Source organism: Bidens hawaiensis, unplaced genomic scaffold (assembly GCF_021521415.1).
Source record: "Bidens hawaiensis isolate Kalapana, Puna unplaced genomic scaffold, B.hawaiensis_p1.1 tig00029338_1, whole genome shotgun sequence".
NCBI classification, from domain to species: Eukaryota; Viridiplantae; Streptophyta; class Magnoliopsida; order Asterales; family Asteraceae; genus Bidens; species Bidens hawaiensis.
Genome location: NW_027505151.1, coordinates 15,345 through 33,054, shown reverse-complemented (window position 1 = coordinate 33,054; position 17,710 = coordinate 15,345). Strand labels below are relative to the sequence as shown.

At 33.7% G+C, this 17,710-nt stretch overlaps 2 pseudogenes across 2 annotated transcripts; one reads left to right on the top strand and one right to left on the bottom strand.

Moving 5' to 3' along the window:
• Positions 1-428: 428 nt before the first annotated feature.
• LOC143611090 (nuclear transcription factor Y subunit C-3 pseudogene) lies at positions 429-2,864 on the bottom strand (annotated as a pseudogene). Of its 2 annotated transcripts, none has more exons than XR_013149705.1 (2): positions 2,799-2,864; positions 429-1,263 (listed from the first exon to the last, which is right to left on the bottom strand). The product of XR_013149705.1 is annotated as a nuclear transcription factor Y subunit C-3 pseudogene, transcript variant X1 (transcript). The 2 variants fall into 2 exon arrangements; XR_013149706.1 differs by having other exon boundaries at positions 429-1,259; positions 2,799-2,827.
• A 4,503-nt stretch (positions 2,865-7,367) lies between these two features.
• Positions 7,368-15,271, top strand: LOC143611095 (zinc finger BED domain-containing protein RICESLEEPER 2-like; annotated as a pseudogene).
• The last annotated feature ends 2,439 nt before the right edge of the window (positions 15,272-17,710 follow it).

Sequence of the window (17,710 nt, the reverse complement as noted above, 5' to 3'; positions counted from 1 at the left end):
TGACCTCGGCTTGTTTATAGTTGAGCCTGAGCTTTAAATATAGAGCTCTAAACGAGCCGCGCTTGGGTTTTGCCTTTTATTTAACTAAAAGAGAGCTTGAGCTCGACTCGTTTAGAGTTGATCTTGAGCTTTAGAAATAGAGCTCTATACGAGCCGAGCTCAAGCTCTCTTAAGTAAAACGAGCCGAGCTCGAGCTCCTATAGACACCAAATGACTTGCTATGCTATATTTAACGGAAAGGGTAAAATATAAAATCAATAACTACAACTATCCATTTTGTAAAGTCGATAATTATTTTGGTTCGTGTAAAGAATTTCAGGTATGTGCCAGTTTCAACACACATACACAACCCGTTTAGAAACCCTAGGGTGATACCAAAAACCAACAAAATATCATGAAAACCACACTCTAGCCAAAGAAATCTCATTAATTTCAAACTTAAACATGCATTTGAACAAAAAATAAACTAACCTCAGTTACGCATCACCCTGTGGTTCTTCTTGCTGCTGCTGTGGCCAAAGAGGCTGAGCCATATACGGGCCACTCTGCTGCCCATAAAGATGGGCCTGAGGATCAACAGGCTTACCCATATACATCCCCGGCCCACCAACTTGCGGAGGAGGAACCCCCGGAGGCATATAATAATAAGGAAGCCCCTCAGTGGGCCCACCAACAGGCCCACCTCTCGGCACTGTAGATGCCAGCACCTCATCTTTCAAATCCTCTCTCGGCACGATATCAACCAAAAAGTCAAAGATATCAGTCCTCGTTATTGCAGCCGCAATATCATTCTTCTGAAGCGTCCTCCTCTTATTCTCCTCAGTATGGTTCCATGACCTTAAAGTCAACTCAAGAATAAACATCTCACACGCGCGTGCAAATATCACCGGCGCTTCAGCTGATATCATCCTCACATCCTCATCAGCCTTCATGATTTTCTTGATTCTTGCTAATGGTAAACTGTGGTTTTTGAAATCAGTTGTTTGTTCGATTTCTTGGTACTGATTGGCCCAAAAGCTTTGAAGTTGTTGATGCAGTTGTTGCTGCTGTTGTTGCTGAATGTGTTGGTAAGCAAGTTGTTGGTGGGCAAGTTGGGCCGGAGGTGAAGGGTGGCCCATGGACTGGGTGGTTTGGGCCCCTGGTGGGCCGGGCCCCATCATTTGGTTTGATGGTGGGTATGCGTATGGCATCTGGGCTGAGCCACCGACGGATCCCATACTCGGTGCCTGCCCGTGATCTTGTTGGTCCATGTTTAGACTCTTCCTAACAATATAAAAAAAAGTAACTACATAAAAATATTATTAAAGAAAATTACCAAACTAGTCAAGTTTGGCAAGATTTTTTCAAAAATAGCCGCTGAATTTAGCCTACATTTTTATACTCATCCCCACTTTAAACCAATTAAAAGAGCCACATCAGCCAAGAAACTCAAAGCCATGAAAAGTACAACCAGTTCCACCCTCTTATCACTCAAAGAGTGACACGTGTCCACTCTTAGGCTAACTTAGCTTACCAATCCACCTAAATAGCCCACACCGCCACGTAGATTAGTAGACTAAATTAGCCTACCAAATAACACACCAGCTTAGTCTATGCTTTCTGAAAGCATAGCTAGTGTGTTAAATATAGAGGTGCAAATGAGACAAGCCGCTCAAGATCAGACTGACAAAAAGCTTGAAACAATCAGAGCCTTATCAATTTCGAGCGGAGCTTGAGCCTTAAAGATCATTTAGTTTGTGTCTTTTTAAGTTTCAACTCTTTTGGACTTCTATATGTCAACTTCACACTACACAGCCAAGCTCGAGCTGAGCTTAGGCTTGGTTAAGGCTTTCTCAAAAAATATAAATATAATTAAAAATGTATATAAGTTAATGAATGAATAAATAATAAAAACAAGCCGTGCCCAAGCTCAAGCTCTTGTGAGTCAAAACAGGCCAAGCTCGAACCGATTTTTGGCTCACTTAAGGTACTGCACACAGCTCAAGGCGAGCTTAGGCTCGTTTAAGGTTTTCTAAAAAATATATATAAATAATTAAAAAAATGCAGATAAACTAATTAATCAATAATAAACAAGCCGATCCCGAGCTCAAGCTTAAAAACGACTCACCATCCCAGCTCGAAACAAGCCAAGTTCAAGCTCTTGTAAGTCAAAATGAGCAAGCTCGGCTCATTTGCAACTTTACTTAAATATGACCATAAGTCAATAAGAATCAATTTACTAAATAACTGCTTTAGAAGGTTTTATCTTGTATACATAAAACATACTAAAAGCAGGGGTAAAACCTATTCCAAAACCAAAAAAAAACCCTTTTCAAAAACTTCCATTTTTGCTTTCAGTATTACAAAATCTAAAATCAAAACGGGCCGAGCTCCCACCGATTTTTGGCTCATTTAAGGTCCTGCTCACGAGCTCAACCCAAGCATCGGCTCGTTTAAGATTCTCTCAAACTCTAAAAAAAAATGTTAATAAAATGTATATAAATTAATAAAAAAATAAAAAACAAGCCAAGCTCGAACTTTAGAAAAAGAGCCAAGTTCGAGCTCAATCTTCTGAATAACTGGTTTAGAAGGTTGTAACTTGTATACCAAAAATGGGGAAAAAACTATTCCAAAACCCTAAAAAAAAAATTACTTTCAAAAACTAACAAAAAAACTTCCATTTTTGCTTTCAAATTACAAAATCTGGAATCAGTAACGAAACAGTAACAATTTAATACAAAAAAAAAACAAAAACTTATTAAATACAACTACACAAGTATACGAATCGCACAGATATGTTGGAAGAATTCGTTATGTACCTGGTAAAAGTGCTTACAAGCTTCAAACCACTTCGATCGAACGAAGAAAAAGTTATCTGAAAAGCATACAAATTGATGAAATTGGCATAAAGAAATTGCACACATATGAAATTGAATAATTAATTAATTACACGAGAACAGAACCGAACCTTTGAGGAGTCAAAGACAGGTCTGGTCTGCTAGGGTTTCTTTCCAAGTGAGGGGGAAGAAACAAAACAAAGCATGTTTGTTGTATGTTTATAGCTGCTATTTATATTTTGAGAAAATTCTCATAACAATCATTTTTAGGAGTCCCACTATCCAAAAACTAAAATAATAAAAATTTAAAAAAAATTTCAAACATAAACAATAATCCTAGTTGTAAAGTTCATTCGCAAATTGCCATCTATATATGAGCTTTGATGTTAACATGTAAACAATACTGTTGGTATATTCGTGTATAGCACAAGTTTTTCAAATTAAATTGGTATAATAATAATATATTGAAACATTTAAGAGTATTTAATGTTTTGTTGTTTTATATATTTTTATAAAAGATGATATATTTTATAAAAGATGATATAAATATAAGGGATCACAAAAATAAAGGACATGACATAATAATTTTTATAAAAGATGATATAAAAATAAGGGATCACAAAAATAGAGGACATGATACAATAATTTTTATAAAGGTAAATTGGATTTTAATAATCCCAACTTAATGCAATTGGCCGATAATAATCCAAACTTAGAAATTAGCTGTCACTGATCCCAACTTTCACACCATTTGTTTTCATTGGACCTCCGTTAAAAAGGAACTTAACGACGTTAAGTTTTTTCTAAATTTCAAACTGATATTTTAGAGCTTTTGATTCGGAATGAGGATACGAGTCGATTGATGTAAAACTTACCTCAAAACGATGGTCCAAACGACTAAAGGATGCTTCAATTCCGGTGTTTAAACTTTTAATTAACAAAAATCAAGCTGCTTGAAGCACCGTTTTTAGGTAAGTTTTATATCAATCGGCTCATATCTTCATTCTAATCAAAAGCCCTAAAACATCAGTTTGAAATTTAGAAAAAACTTAACGTCGTTAATTTTTTTTAACGGAGGTCCAATAAAAACAAATGGTGTGAAAGTTAGGATCGGTGACAACTACTTTCTAAATTGGAATTATTATCGGCCAACTGCATTCAGTTTGGGATTATTAAAATCCAATTTGCCTTTAATAAAAGATGACATAAAAGTAAGGGATCACAAAAAATATGGGATATGATATAATAATTTTTTATAAAAGATGACATAAAAATAATAGGTCACAAATAATTGGGGAATTTACAAAATAATTTTTATAAAATATAACATAATAATAAGGATCACATAAAATAGGGGACATGGTATAATAATTTTTATAAAAGGTGACTTAAAAATAAGAGATTACATAATATTTTTATATATTTTTCAAAGACATCTGAATATCTGATTGCCGCTAAACCAAGTAGCCACGAGTAGATTGTAAGGTCAAACTAGTAGCGACAAATTAATTGGCAACAAACTACTCGTATTGGAAATGTATAGCGGAAGAACTAGTCGTAAACCAAGATATACTCGTATTGACTAATTGAGCTTGCAAACTAACCGTTCCAGTTAGTTATTTGTAAAACTAACCAGTTCGATGTATTTGGTAAACAAAACACCTCGTTGTGGTTAGTTTGGTAAACTACTCTTGTGTTGGAAAGTTGTAAGATCTACTACTTGCGATTAATAATTTATGTAGTAGTCGTAGGCGTTGATTACGAGGCATGCAATTTCTTTATGAGTGACGACTAAATGATTATTGGATGTGTTCATCACAGTTAGTTTACGGCCACGTGACATGTTTTAACTGGTTCTGTAAACTGCTCGTTTGTTAGCATATACTACTCATCACGACTAGTTTAAAATACCTATTTCTTGAATTCTTTGCAAATGATACCTAAAAGTAAAACCTTGTTTTTGAAATGACCTATTTAGGAATTTTCCATATATTAAAACAATAAAACTTTATAGTATTGGCCTTGACATCCCATATGAGATTGTACTTTAGTGTTACACTAGAATAGTAACTCGTGTTACACTGTTACATACGGGTGTAAAAAAATGCCGATGTCATATTTATTAAGAAAAAATAATTTTACTTGAACTATAACATATTACAAAGTTATTTTAATTCAAATACAAAATTCAGCATTCAAGACATAGAAAATATTATAAAAGAATTTAAACTTTTTTTTTAACATAAAAAGTAAATACTTGATATAAAAAACAACACAACCTATAAGAAACACTTAAACATAGGTTGAGTATAGACCTAAAAATTTATAAAACATATTAGTAAAAAATTTTATAATATTAAATGAAAAATAGGCTTACAAATACATACCATGTTTAATATTATTCACATTAAGTTTCCAAAAATCTCCTTGTATACAACGTTTGTTGTTTTATTTGTAAGTTGTGATTCTTTATCGAGTATGACTAATTTAATACCAGCTCTACTCTTCACTGTTGACAAAGCGACATAAAGCTGGTCATGTGAAAAACTGGATCTTTTAAGTATAAGCTAACTCTTGATAATGATTGTCCTTGACGTTGATGGTCATGGAAAAATAAGTGCAATAGAAAACTGTCTTCTCTTTAGTTTCAAATGAAGTTTCTTATCCGATGGAGTAAGACTGATTCGACTAATTAAGGTGCGATATCCGATATTCATACAAGAAACAACTTTAGCTTCAATTGTAACACACCGGCTTTAGCAAAATACGCCCGGGTGTGACGTACAGATCACTTATAAGCTCGTAACGCTATTAAAACGACAATATTTATATTTATTTCATTTCAATACATCACAAATACACAATCAAATAATAATACAATAAACTCTAGATTTCATTATGTTGCGTTTCTAATAACCTAATGTTCCAACTACTCTCGTCTTCAATCTTTAAACTTCAACCTGCATCACGTTTAAAATAATATATTTTGTCAACAATAATGTTGGTGAGAATTCATAAAGTTTTGCATATGTATAATACGAAAAGTGTAAAATTCACAAGTCAAGATGTATAGTCTCAATCATAAAGTAAAAGATAAGTAAATACATGATATTTCCGTTCGCTTGACATACGTCAAATCTACTAAGGAACCCACGTTCGCCGAGCTACATGGAGTACAGAATATGATAATGATACCGCCATTAACAAATAGACGGCACAGGTACGTCCCATCGGACCCTCCCACTTTGAGTCTCCACCAACAAAACAATAAACAACTAGCATATAATCACATAATTTACGAGCAATATGATGCGAAACAAATGCATTCAAGACACGCATGTGAATTTTAGTTTGAAACATGAAACAAAATTTGGAACGTGCTACACCCCAAAACGTAAAAAAGTAAAAAGGGGTTATGAAAAACTCACATGGAATAAGGGAAAGCGTCAACGGGTGGACGGTTTACACAAGCTAGATAGTTTCACGATGGGTCCTGACGATTTACCCTAATTTTGAAGTATAGAAAGGAATAAACATCTAATCGAAATGAAAGAACTAGACACAAAAGAATGGGTTTTTAACGGGTTCGGGATGGTTAAAGCGTTAAATATAATTTATGTTAACTTTATAAAGTTGAACTAAAGACGTAAACAATTTTGATATTATTATATCATATATTTTATTAATTTAAGGCATTTTGTATTATAATATTATTTTTTTAATCTTTACCGATATTCTAATTATTTATATTATTTAAATATAAATATTTAAATATTAAAACTAAAACATTTAAGGAGGACAAAATGGTAATTGGCATTTTCCTGTGAGACGCTGTAATATTAAATGCATTCTAACTAGGGATGGCAATTTATACACTAGACACGAATACACGACACGTATCTGCACGACCTTAACAGGTAACAATAAGGCCTTAACAGGCTTCGTGTACTAAACAGGTAGGCACGAATTTACCTGTTAATTTTCGTGTCTAAACAGGTAAAATACCTGTTTACCTGTAACTACCTGGTTAAATTTTTATAATTAATATATATATATATATATATATATATAAAATATTATAATTATAAACTATTATTATCCCCAAACCCTAACTCACGTTTCCACTTTCCACATTCAGATTTCAGATATCGATATTCACTCCATCGCCGCCACCACTTCTCTGGACAAACCCCTCTCCGCCCGACGGCCGCCGCCCCTCTCCGGTGATTCCCTTGCCGCCGCCGCCCCTCTCCGCCCGCCGGTGATTTCTTCGCTGCCACCATTTCCTCACCGCACTTTCTCCTCTCCGTTGTCACGCCGGTGCTTCCTCTTACTTGGTAAGTTATTAATCTTTACCTACCTATTATTCATCTAGTTTTTAGATTCATATTATTATTTTGTTGCAATTTAGGAATGAGATTAGTTTTCATGATACACGTAATCTAATCTAACTATTAAGTATTGATGTGAATTACAGGGCTGTTTCAATTGGTTATTTGGTTTTGAACTTTTGATTGCTCACATTTGTTGGTTTTTACTATTTAGGTAATTATGAGTGACCCACAAAAGAAGGCGGAGAAGACGAAGGATAAGAAAGCCAAAACAACGGTATGTTTGTTTATTCAACTATACTTATTTTGGTTTAAGTTTGTTTTTTTTTTTATGTAACTTTATGTAGATGGAGAGTGATTCCATAAAAATTGATTTAGAAGATGAATCCTCAATGGATATGGATGTGGATGATGAGGTTCACTTGGTGGAGGAAGAAGATATAGACGATACTAAATCAGGGTCAAAGAGAAAACAACATGAAAGAAAAGAGAGATCTCCTGTGTGGAATTACTTCATCAAACATACAAAGAAAAAAGTAGGAAAAAAGGTTCCAACCGAGTGCAAGAAATGCCATCATGTTATGATATATCATAGTGGGCAAGGTACGGGTAATCATACAAAACACTTAAGAAGCTGCTATGGTGCTACTTATAAAGATATTGGTCAAATGCTTTTAAATAGTGACATGAAGTTAAAGTCGTCTTCTTTTTCTAACAATACGTTTTGTGAGAAGCTTATAGATGCTATTGTGATGCATGAATTACCTTTGTCATTTGTTGAGTATAAGGCCTTTAAAGATTTGTTTAAGTACTTGCAACCCGATGTGAATATTCCCTCTAGAAATACCGTAAAATCTAATTTAGTGCAAAAGTTTAAGAGAGAAAAGGAAAAGATGAAAGCCATTCTTATGGAATCAGCTGGGAGGTTATGCTTAACTGGAGATTTATGGATTTCTATTACTACTGATGGGTATTTAGCAATTACAGTTCATTATATTGATAAACATTGGGTTTTGCAAAAGAGAGTTTTATCATTTTCTTTCATGCCACCACCTCCTACTGGTGTTGCCTTATGTGAAAGGGTGTTTTCTATTCTAGGAGAGTGGGGTATAGAAAAAAAAATATTTAGTGTGACATTGGATAATGCATCTTCTAAGGATGCTTTCATTAGGCTTCTAAGAGAACAGTTGAATACAAAATCACCACTTGTTTCTAAGGGTGCTTTTTTTCACTTTAGATGTTGTGCCCATATTTTGAACTTGATTGTGCAAGATGGGCTAAAGGAAATTGATGATTGTGTTTACAAAGTAGGAGAGAGTATCAAGTATGTGAAAGGTTCACAACAAAGGAGGGAAAAGTTTTTGGAATGTGTTGAGTTGTGTTCAATTAAAAAACAAAAGGGGTTGAGACAAGATGTTGTTACTAGGTGGAATTCCACATTTTTAATGCTTGATGTTGCCCTTTATTATCGACGTGCATTTAGCCATTTAGAATTGAGTGATTCTAATTATAAGGAATGTCCAGTTGCATCAGAGTGGGATAGGATTGAAAACATATGTTCTTTTCTTGAAGTATTTTATGAGGTGACAAATGTTTTTTCAGGTACCAAATATCCTACTGCAAACATGTACTATCCACATGTTTTTTTTGGCTTATTTGACTCTGTATGATGGGATGAATTCAGAAGATGGGTATATAAAAAATATGGCAAACTTGATGATGGGGAAGTTTCAGAAATATTGGTCTGATTTTAGTCTTACATTAGCCATAGCTGTGGTTTTGGATCCTAGATACAAGTTGCATTTTATCGATTGGAGTTATTCAAAAGTTTATGGAGATCAAAGTAGTGAATATACGCATGTTGATCAGTTATTGCATTCCACTTTTCATGAATATGCCATTGCCAATGTGGGTGAGGATACAAGGGATGAGTCAACACCTGCTTCAGATGCTAGCCAAGGTGCTATGGACACAAGTTGTGTTTCAACATATGGAGTGAGTGCAAGACTTAAGGTAGTTTTTTTGTTTGTTCATTTATTTTTTTATGTATATTGTCTTTTATTTATTAACTAACTATTTTTTTATTAATATGTTTTAGGATTTTGATAAATTTCAAAGTAAAGATTTTACAACTAACCAAAAGTCAGAACTGCAATTGTACTTAGAAGAGTCAAGAGTTGATAAGAACTCAGAACTTGATGTGTTGGCTTTTTGGAAAGCCAATGAGTTTAGATATCCCATACTAGCGAGGATGGTAAGAGACTTTTTGACTATTCCGGTATCTACCGTGGCATCGGAGTTGACATTTAGTGCAAGTGGAAAAGTGATTACCGAACATCGAAGTTCACTTAATAAAGCTACTGTTGAGGCTCTAGTATGCACAAAAGATTGGTTACATGGAGATTTTTGTAATGTCCATCTTTGCTTGATTTTTATAAGTTTTATACATGGTATTATATTGATTTTATAATGTATGTGTTTGTTTGTACTTTGTAGGTTCTAACAAAGTTAGTGTAGAAGAGCTCACTGAAGATATAGTGGCGCTTGACATTAGTTGTGAATCAAATGCTTCAAACTCGGTGAACAATCCAAAGGTACAAACTTCAAACGCTTCAAATAGTGTTGCCGTTAAAAAGAATGAACAATCCTAAGGTACCCCACTCAAAAACTTTCTAGTAATGTTTGCTTGATAAAACTATATGAATATGCCCAATTGTCCATATGATTAATATGACTAATAGACTATACTTATTTTATGTGTAGGTTTGATTGTTTGTTTGCTTGGAATTGAAGATTTAAGAAGAAAGACCGATTGGAGCTTGGAAGTTTGGAACTTGATGTTTTTATTAGAATTCGGATGCTTTATTTTAAGACTTTTATGAACTTTCAACGACTTTTGTTTGCTTGTTGTTGTTTGCTTCTATGGTTTTTTGTTTTAAAATTGTTAAGGATCATGAATTTATGTTTTATTTTAAGACTTTTATGAACTTTTGACGACTTTATTTCCCCAAAACAGGTTGTCAAATATGTGTTACTAAACAGCTCTTATCGTGTATTACAGGTATTAACAGGTTCGTGTTCGTATTTAGGATACAGGTACATGAAAAGTTTTCGTGTCATGTACAGGTATACCCATTTCGTGTTCGTGTCTTATCGTGTTCGTGTCTTATCGTGTACGGGTATACACGATATGCCAACCCTAATTCTAACCTTCAGGCCATGTCTTCGCTTTACTCCGTTCAAGTCTCCGGTTAAAATGAATGCGACATCCGTTACTGATTCATTCGTCTCTTCTTAGGTCGATTGCGTGATCTTCAAATGAATGCTAAACCGCTTCATTATTATCTATATATTGCTTCACTATTATCTATATCTCTGCATATTTATTGTGCCTTCACCCCTCCGGCGATACTTTATTGCTCCGGTAACCGTTCATTATCGGCGTTCAATAATAATTATCTGCAATCAATTATCATAGGTCCCAGGGACGTCTGTTTACTGTCCTTCAATGGCAATCAATTATTAGTTTTCTTTAAACCATCTACCACCTTCAATTTCTTTGATTTATTTTGCATCAATTCGGCCATGAACGGTAATGGATCCCATAGTCAAGAGTCTTATCCGTGTCACATCCCTGTGTATTTAAGGTAAGGTTATACTCTCCATATCCATCAATTGAACCCTGTTTTAATTAGGTTAATGATAATGATTTATTTAGAGATTGTAAACAAGAATCTGGTTGTGATTTTTATGGGAAATTTAGCAGGGCATGAAATTATTAACCCTTCAGATGAGGTATGCAAGTTAATTTTTTATTGCCAAGCGGGTCTGTGTATAGGGCGATATTTGGATGCACATCTTTATTTAATTAACTTTTACTAATAACTTAATTGTACCAACTTAAAGTGACCGGACAATGTGCGGTTCAGGTAATTTTATATTTTGAAACCGTAATTTTAATGTTGTGTTGGTGCATATTTATAGTTACCCATCTCATAATAAATTAAAAAAAATCAGTTACTTATAACAGCATGTTTCACCAAATACACGAAGAGAACATCAGGCGTGAGACGACTCAGCATAATTAAGTTTTCTTATTCGATTATTCGGTGAAAGAAAACTGCAACAAGCAACTGATTTATTTTATTTACTATTGAATGTGCAGGTACAATATTTTTATTCATTCGAAAGGATATATACGATATTATGAAATTTAGATGAATATATCTAATATTAATTCTTAGTTTGTTTATGATTGTTATTTGCCTGTTCATATTGATTATAGCTTGCCAAATTAGCTGCAAACAAAGTGGTAGCAACTTATGGAGGTAATGACAAGGCTATGTTCTTAAGAGAATTGGGAGTGCATCGAGTCATCGACTATAAGGAAGAATCAATCAAAAACGTATAATATTTAGAACTTTTTATTATATATAATTAATTTATGTACACACACATAACAAATAACTTTTTTTAAAAAATCGAGCAGGTTCTTAAGAAGGAATTCCCAAAAGGCGTGGATATTGTTTATAAATCCGTTGGTGGTGATATGTTTGATACATGTTTGAATGCGTTAGCGGTTTATGGACGGACGCATGGCGGTCATTGGAATGATTTCTCAAGTAATTTTGCTTTATTTGACTATATGTTTGTTTCATTTGATTTCAAAAGTCAAACATGTCCATTTTTTTCCGTATCAAGGAGAGCATGGATGGAAACCACGAAACTACACGGGATTATGCGAGAAACTCCTAGCAAAATGTCAAACTGCGGTATGTAAGATTTTATATTTTTATATATTTTTCTAGGTATTTATTTTTATATATTTATAGTTTTCGGCTTTATGCAGCCTGGATTTTTCTTTGCGCAATATACTCGCGGTGGGTTTGGTTAACAGTGATCAACACTTCAACTTGGGTGTAACCGGCTACACCCATCAATCAAGTTCTACAAACCACAATAGCTTTCCACAAAAAAAAGACAATCAATGGTACCTACAAAACTTGAGACTTTACTCATCAAGCTGTGCAGTTTGCACTTTTGTAGAATAGAAATTGGACAAACTGGAGGAAGAGGTTGAGTGATTTGGAAGACTAGAAGTGACTACATGATTAGGTTGCTACATATGGATGAAACATTTATGTCCAATCTCTCCTTTAATATGTGTATCAATGAATATATAGAAATTATATTATTGCATTTAACTTTTTAAATTGAATTATGAAACGCTCATTCTTATTGCTATCTGATGTTTCCATGTTATTTTTTCACTCGGTTCACTGCTCCGCCGCAATGCGCTGATACATTACTAGCAGAGATGTGTACGTAGTTTAGTTTCAGCCAAAAAGCAAGATGGTCTAATTTTATAAATTATTTTTGCACAATATAAATATAGTATGGCAAAAGAAGCATAAAGTGACAACATTAGTGTGTAAATCACTATTACTTGACTGGAATTGTCAAGCGTGGCAGCTACAATGCAAGGTACTGAGATGCCAGCCAAAGCATCTTAGTTTCTTACGAGTGCTATTTTAGGAGAAAATAAATAGAATCTCATAGTCCTTCAAGGTATGGTGCCATTAATTACAAGCAAAAATAACATCTAACTAACCTATGTTGGTTTTTTTTTCCTGCAAGATCTTGACATAGAGCTTAAAGTGTTAAGTTTTTGAAATACTTAAATGTGATTTCCTATGTTAAAAATTCTTTTTTTAAGGATCAACCAAGCGAATATATTACAACACATATATCTTTAATTTATGGTGTTTAGGTGAGTTTTATTACTTCTGAATTACTATTAATTACGATTCAGGTTGTTTAGTGGGTACAGTGGTCCATATTTTGAAATTATCGAATAGTCCTTTAAACAACTATAAATAATATACTTTTACTTTATGCCCCCGCATCATGGGAGTTTTCTATACAACATGTTGAATTTTTTGTAGAAATTGTCAGTACCATAAAGAACCGATCACCTACTGACCGAATCGTCATTACATCCCCGCTGCAGCGCGCGGGCACTTACACTAGTGCTATTAAAGGACTTATGGTATTTACAAGGCACGAATTTTATCTCGCAAAATTAACTATGTTATTGGAATAAAACCGCGAATTATAATATAATGAATTAAAGTTAACGAATTTTAAAGTTAACGAACGAATTAATATTAGTGGGTTAACGATTTATAAGTATTACTTAATTTCAAATATTAAGTTTGAATATTATAACGTTTACAACAAAAAAAATATGGTGTTAACGATATATATTTTATTTTTAAAAAAAAAACGAAGTAGAAAGTGCTACGAATTTTAAGGTTTAACAATAAATAAATATATAAATATTTTACGAGTTTTAACGAAACTTGTTGGCTTTAAAAGGTTGGTTTTTAGGTGAAATGATAAAATTAGTTTATAATAAATTTATTTAATCTTAAAATAATTTTATTTAATTTTTAATGATTTTTAAACATTTATATATAAGAAAAAGGTTATTCAAAAACATAAATAACTAAAATGGCCTGACCCGGGTTTGAACCCGGATACACTGAATAGACATAACCAGTTGAACCAACTTGCATTTTGATTTGATAACGGGAACAGATTTATTATATAATATCTCAATATCATCTTCTTCATATAATACCCTAGTTTTCAATTCTTTAAATTGGTTCAATGTTTGCTAAAATTAGGTTAGGAGTTTTGTTTTGTGGCTTAAAATGATTCAAATGCATGTAAAGTTTACCTGTTAATGTTAAAGAATGATGACGAACGGAGCTTGGCCGGAGACAAACTTTGATGATCAATTTCGTGATTAAAGAGAGTGTTTTAGGTGAAAAAGATGTTTGGGACGAGTTTAGTTATAGATGGTCTTATTGCGTTTAATGTTCGTAATTGCCATTTTAATTAATTCCTACGGTTCACGGATTTTACGGGATCAAATTTGCTTGTATTTGGATGTTATAACACGTTATGGACGGGGATTATAATTTGTTATTGAAAACTAAAGCCGTTACAATAATTAATTTGCTCAAAACGCGAGAAAAAGGGGTTGTTTGGGGCTTGCTGGTGCCGGACTTCCGGCCGCCGGAGACACACCGTGAAAACGTGGGGGGACGGGAAGGGTTGGTTGATTTGATATATTATTAATATAATTTAAAAGAGTTTACATTTAGGCCCTCCAAGTTATAGTTTAATTTATGTAAGGAAAGAATTATATTTACATTAAAGACCTTGAATTATGAAAAGTTCTAATAACAAAAAGAAAGTTATGATTTTTGAATATTTTCGTGATAACCCATATAGTTTAAATATTGTTTAATTAAGAACTTTATATCCGGAGTTTTCGTTTATTGGACCAAACAATTAGAAAACAAACGAACGATAGTCGCAAATCATCGTTATTATTATATTAATGATGAACAGAAAACAAAACTATATTGAAATGACAAAACGAGTCGTTTAACGAATTTAAATACGTAAAGCAATAATGAATGCAAGACTTAAGGTAGTTTTTTTGTTTGTTCATTTATTTTTTTTATGTATATTGTCTTTTATTTATTAACTAACTATTTTTTATTAATATGTTTTAGGATTTTGATAAATTTCAAAGTAAAGATTTTACAACTAACCAAAAGTCAGAACTGCAATTGTACTTAGAAGAGTCAAGAGTTGATAGGAACTCAGAACTTGACGTGTTGGCTTTTTGGAAAGCCAATGAGTTTAGATATCCCATACTAGCGAGGATGGCAAGAGACTTTTTGACTATTCCGGTATCTACTGTGGCATCGGAGTTGACATTTAGTGCAAGTGGAAAAGTGATTACCGAACATCGAAGTTCACTTAATAAAGCTACTGTTAAGGCTCTAGTATGCACAAAAGATTGGTTACATGGAGATTTTTGTAGTGTCCATCTTTGCTTGATTTTTATAAGTTTTATACATGGTATTATATTGATTTTATAATGTATGTGTTTGTTTGTACTTTGTAGGTTCTAACAAAGTTAGTGTAGAAGAGCTTACTGAAGATATAATGGCGCTTGACATTAGTTGTGAATCAAATGCTTCAAACTCGGTGAACAATCCAAAGGTACCAACTCCAAACGCTTCAAGTAATGTTGCCCGTTAAAAAAGAATGAACAATCCTAAGGTACCCCACTCAAAAACTTTCTAGTAATGTTGCTTGATAAAACTATATGAATATGCCCAATTGTCCATATGATTAATATGACTAATTGACTATACTTATTTTGTGTGTAGGTTTGATTGTTTGCTTGCTTGGAATTGAAGATTTAAGAAGAAAGACCAATTGGAGCTTGGAAGTTTGGAACTTGATGTTGTTTGATTAGAATTCGGATGCTTTATTTTAAGACTTTTATGAACTTTCAACGACTTTTGTTTGCTTGTTGTTGTTTGCTTCTATGGTTTTTTGTTTTAAAATTGTTAAGGATCATGGATTTATGTTTTATTTTAAGACTTTTATGAACTTTTGACGACTTTTATTTCCCTAAACAGGTTGTCAAATATGTGTTACTAAACAGCTCTTATCGTGTATTACAGGTATTAACAGGTTCATATTCGTGTTTAGGATACAGGTACATGAAAAGTTTTCGTGTCATGTACAGGTATACCCATTTCGTGTTCGTGTCTTATCGTGTTCGTGTCTTTTTGTGTACGGGTATACACGATATGCCAGCCCTAATTCTAACCTTCAGGCCATGTCTTCGCTTTACTCCGTTCAAGTCTCCGGTTAAAATGAATGCGACATCCGTTACTGATTCATTCTTCTCTTCTTAGGTCGATTGCGTGATCTTCAATTGAATGCTAAACCGCTTCATTATTATCTATATATTGCTTCACTATTATCTATATTATCTATATCTCTGCATATTTATTGTGCCTTCACCCCTCCGGCGATACTTTATTGCTCCGGTAACCGTTCATTGTAGGCGTTCAATAATAATTATTTGCAATCAATAATCTTAGGTCCCAGGGACGTCTGTTTACTGTCCTTCAATGGCAATCAATACTTTGCAATCAATTATAAGTTTTCTTTAAACCATCTACCACCTTCAATTTCTTTGATTTATTTTGCATAAATTCGGAGGGAAAATAAATCAATTTCTTTGATTTATTTTGCACCTTTCTCGAAAACACTTGAAGCGAATCGGGTTCGCTTATCATCAGAACACTCAATGTGGAGGAACACACTCTCTATCTTTTCTTACAACTGAAGTAGAGCAGTGGCACCTTGAGTTTCGTCAAAGGCGGTAGGTTTAGCATCGGTGAAATTTTTAGAGGTCACAACAGGAGTTGAAGGCATGGGAGGAGCAGGGTTAATGCTAGCTATGATGTTCTGGTGCATCTGGGTCATTATATCTGGTAGGACCGCTGCCAGTTGCTTAGTGATCTGGGCAGTCATCTTGTTGTTGGAGGTTCTAGATGAACGACGCTGAAGGTGACGGGAAGCCATGCTGGGAACAAGGGTAACGGAAATCGTGAGACTCGGAATAGTGCATGATATATAAAGAAATCCTTGATAAAGTTTGTTAAAATATGAAAACCATAATAACAATAAGTGTTGTGAGGAACTTAGAGTTTTCATGAACTCTTATGTTCCAACACAAAAATCGAAATTTCGAAAATAAATCGAACCAAAAGCTGGGTATTCGTGTATCACCTCGACTTGACAGACTTTCGATTAAAACACATTGTAAAACATAGAGGATCGGAGTCATACGTCGCATGAATCACCATGACTTGTGTGACATTCTAAGAGTGCAACCATGTCCTTATCACAAAGGGGATATGGTCACGTTTGAAAGCATGAAGATGCGATTTATGAGGGAGAAACATCGGAAAAACCCAAGTAAAAATCGATTAAAAAGTTTTTTTTTTTTAAAAAAAATCTTTGCTTTAGGCCTAAGCCTTGGAGTTTGTGTGTGAATATGTGTGCAGGCGACGCTATGAAATATTATAAATATAAATAGAAGCAAATGAATGAACTTGTAAGTGCGGGCACATAGCATATAGAGTATACATGCAGTTTGGACCCTAAAATATAACTATACTTGACCGATACGTCTAGCAACCTATCTTATAGTTACGGCTCTGATACCAATCTGTAACACCCCGGCTTTAAGCGGAACACGCCCGGTGTGACGTACAGATCACTCATAAGCTCGTAACGTTATTAAAATGACAATAATTATATTTATTTCATTTCAATACATCACAAACACACAATCAAATAATAATACAATAAACTCTGAATTTCATTATCTTACGTTTCTAATAACCTAATGGTCCAACTACTCTAGTCTTCAATCCTTAAACTTCAACCTGCAGCACGTTTAAAACAATATATTTTGTCAACAATAATGTTGGTGACAATTCATAAAGTTTTGCATAGGTATAATAAGAGAAGTGTAAAATTCACAAGTCAAGATGTATAGTCTCAATCATAAAGTAAAAGATAAGTAAATACATGATATTCCCGTTCGCTTGACATACGTCAAATCTACTAAGGAACCCCGTTCGCCGAGCTACTTGGAGTACAAAATATGAT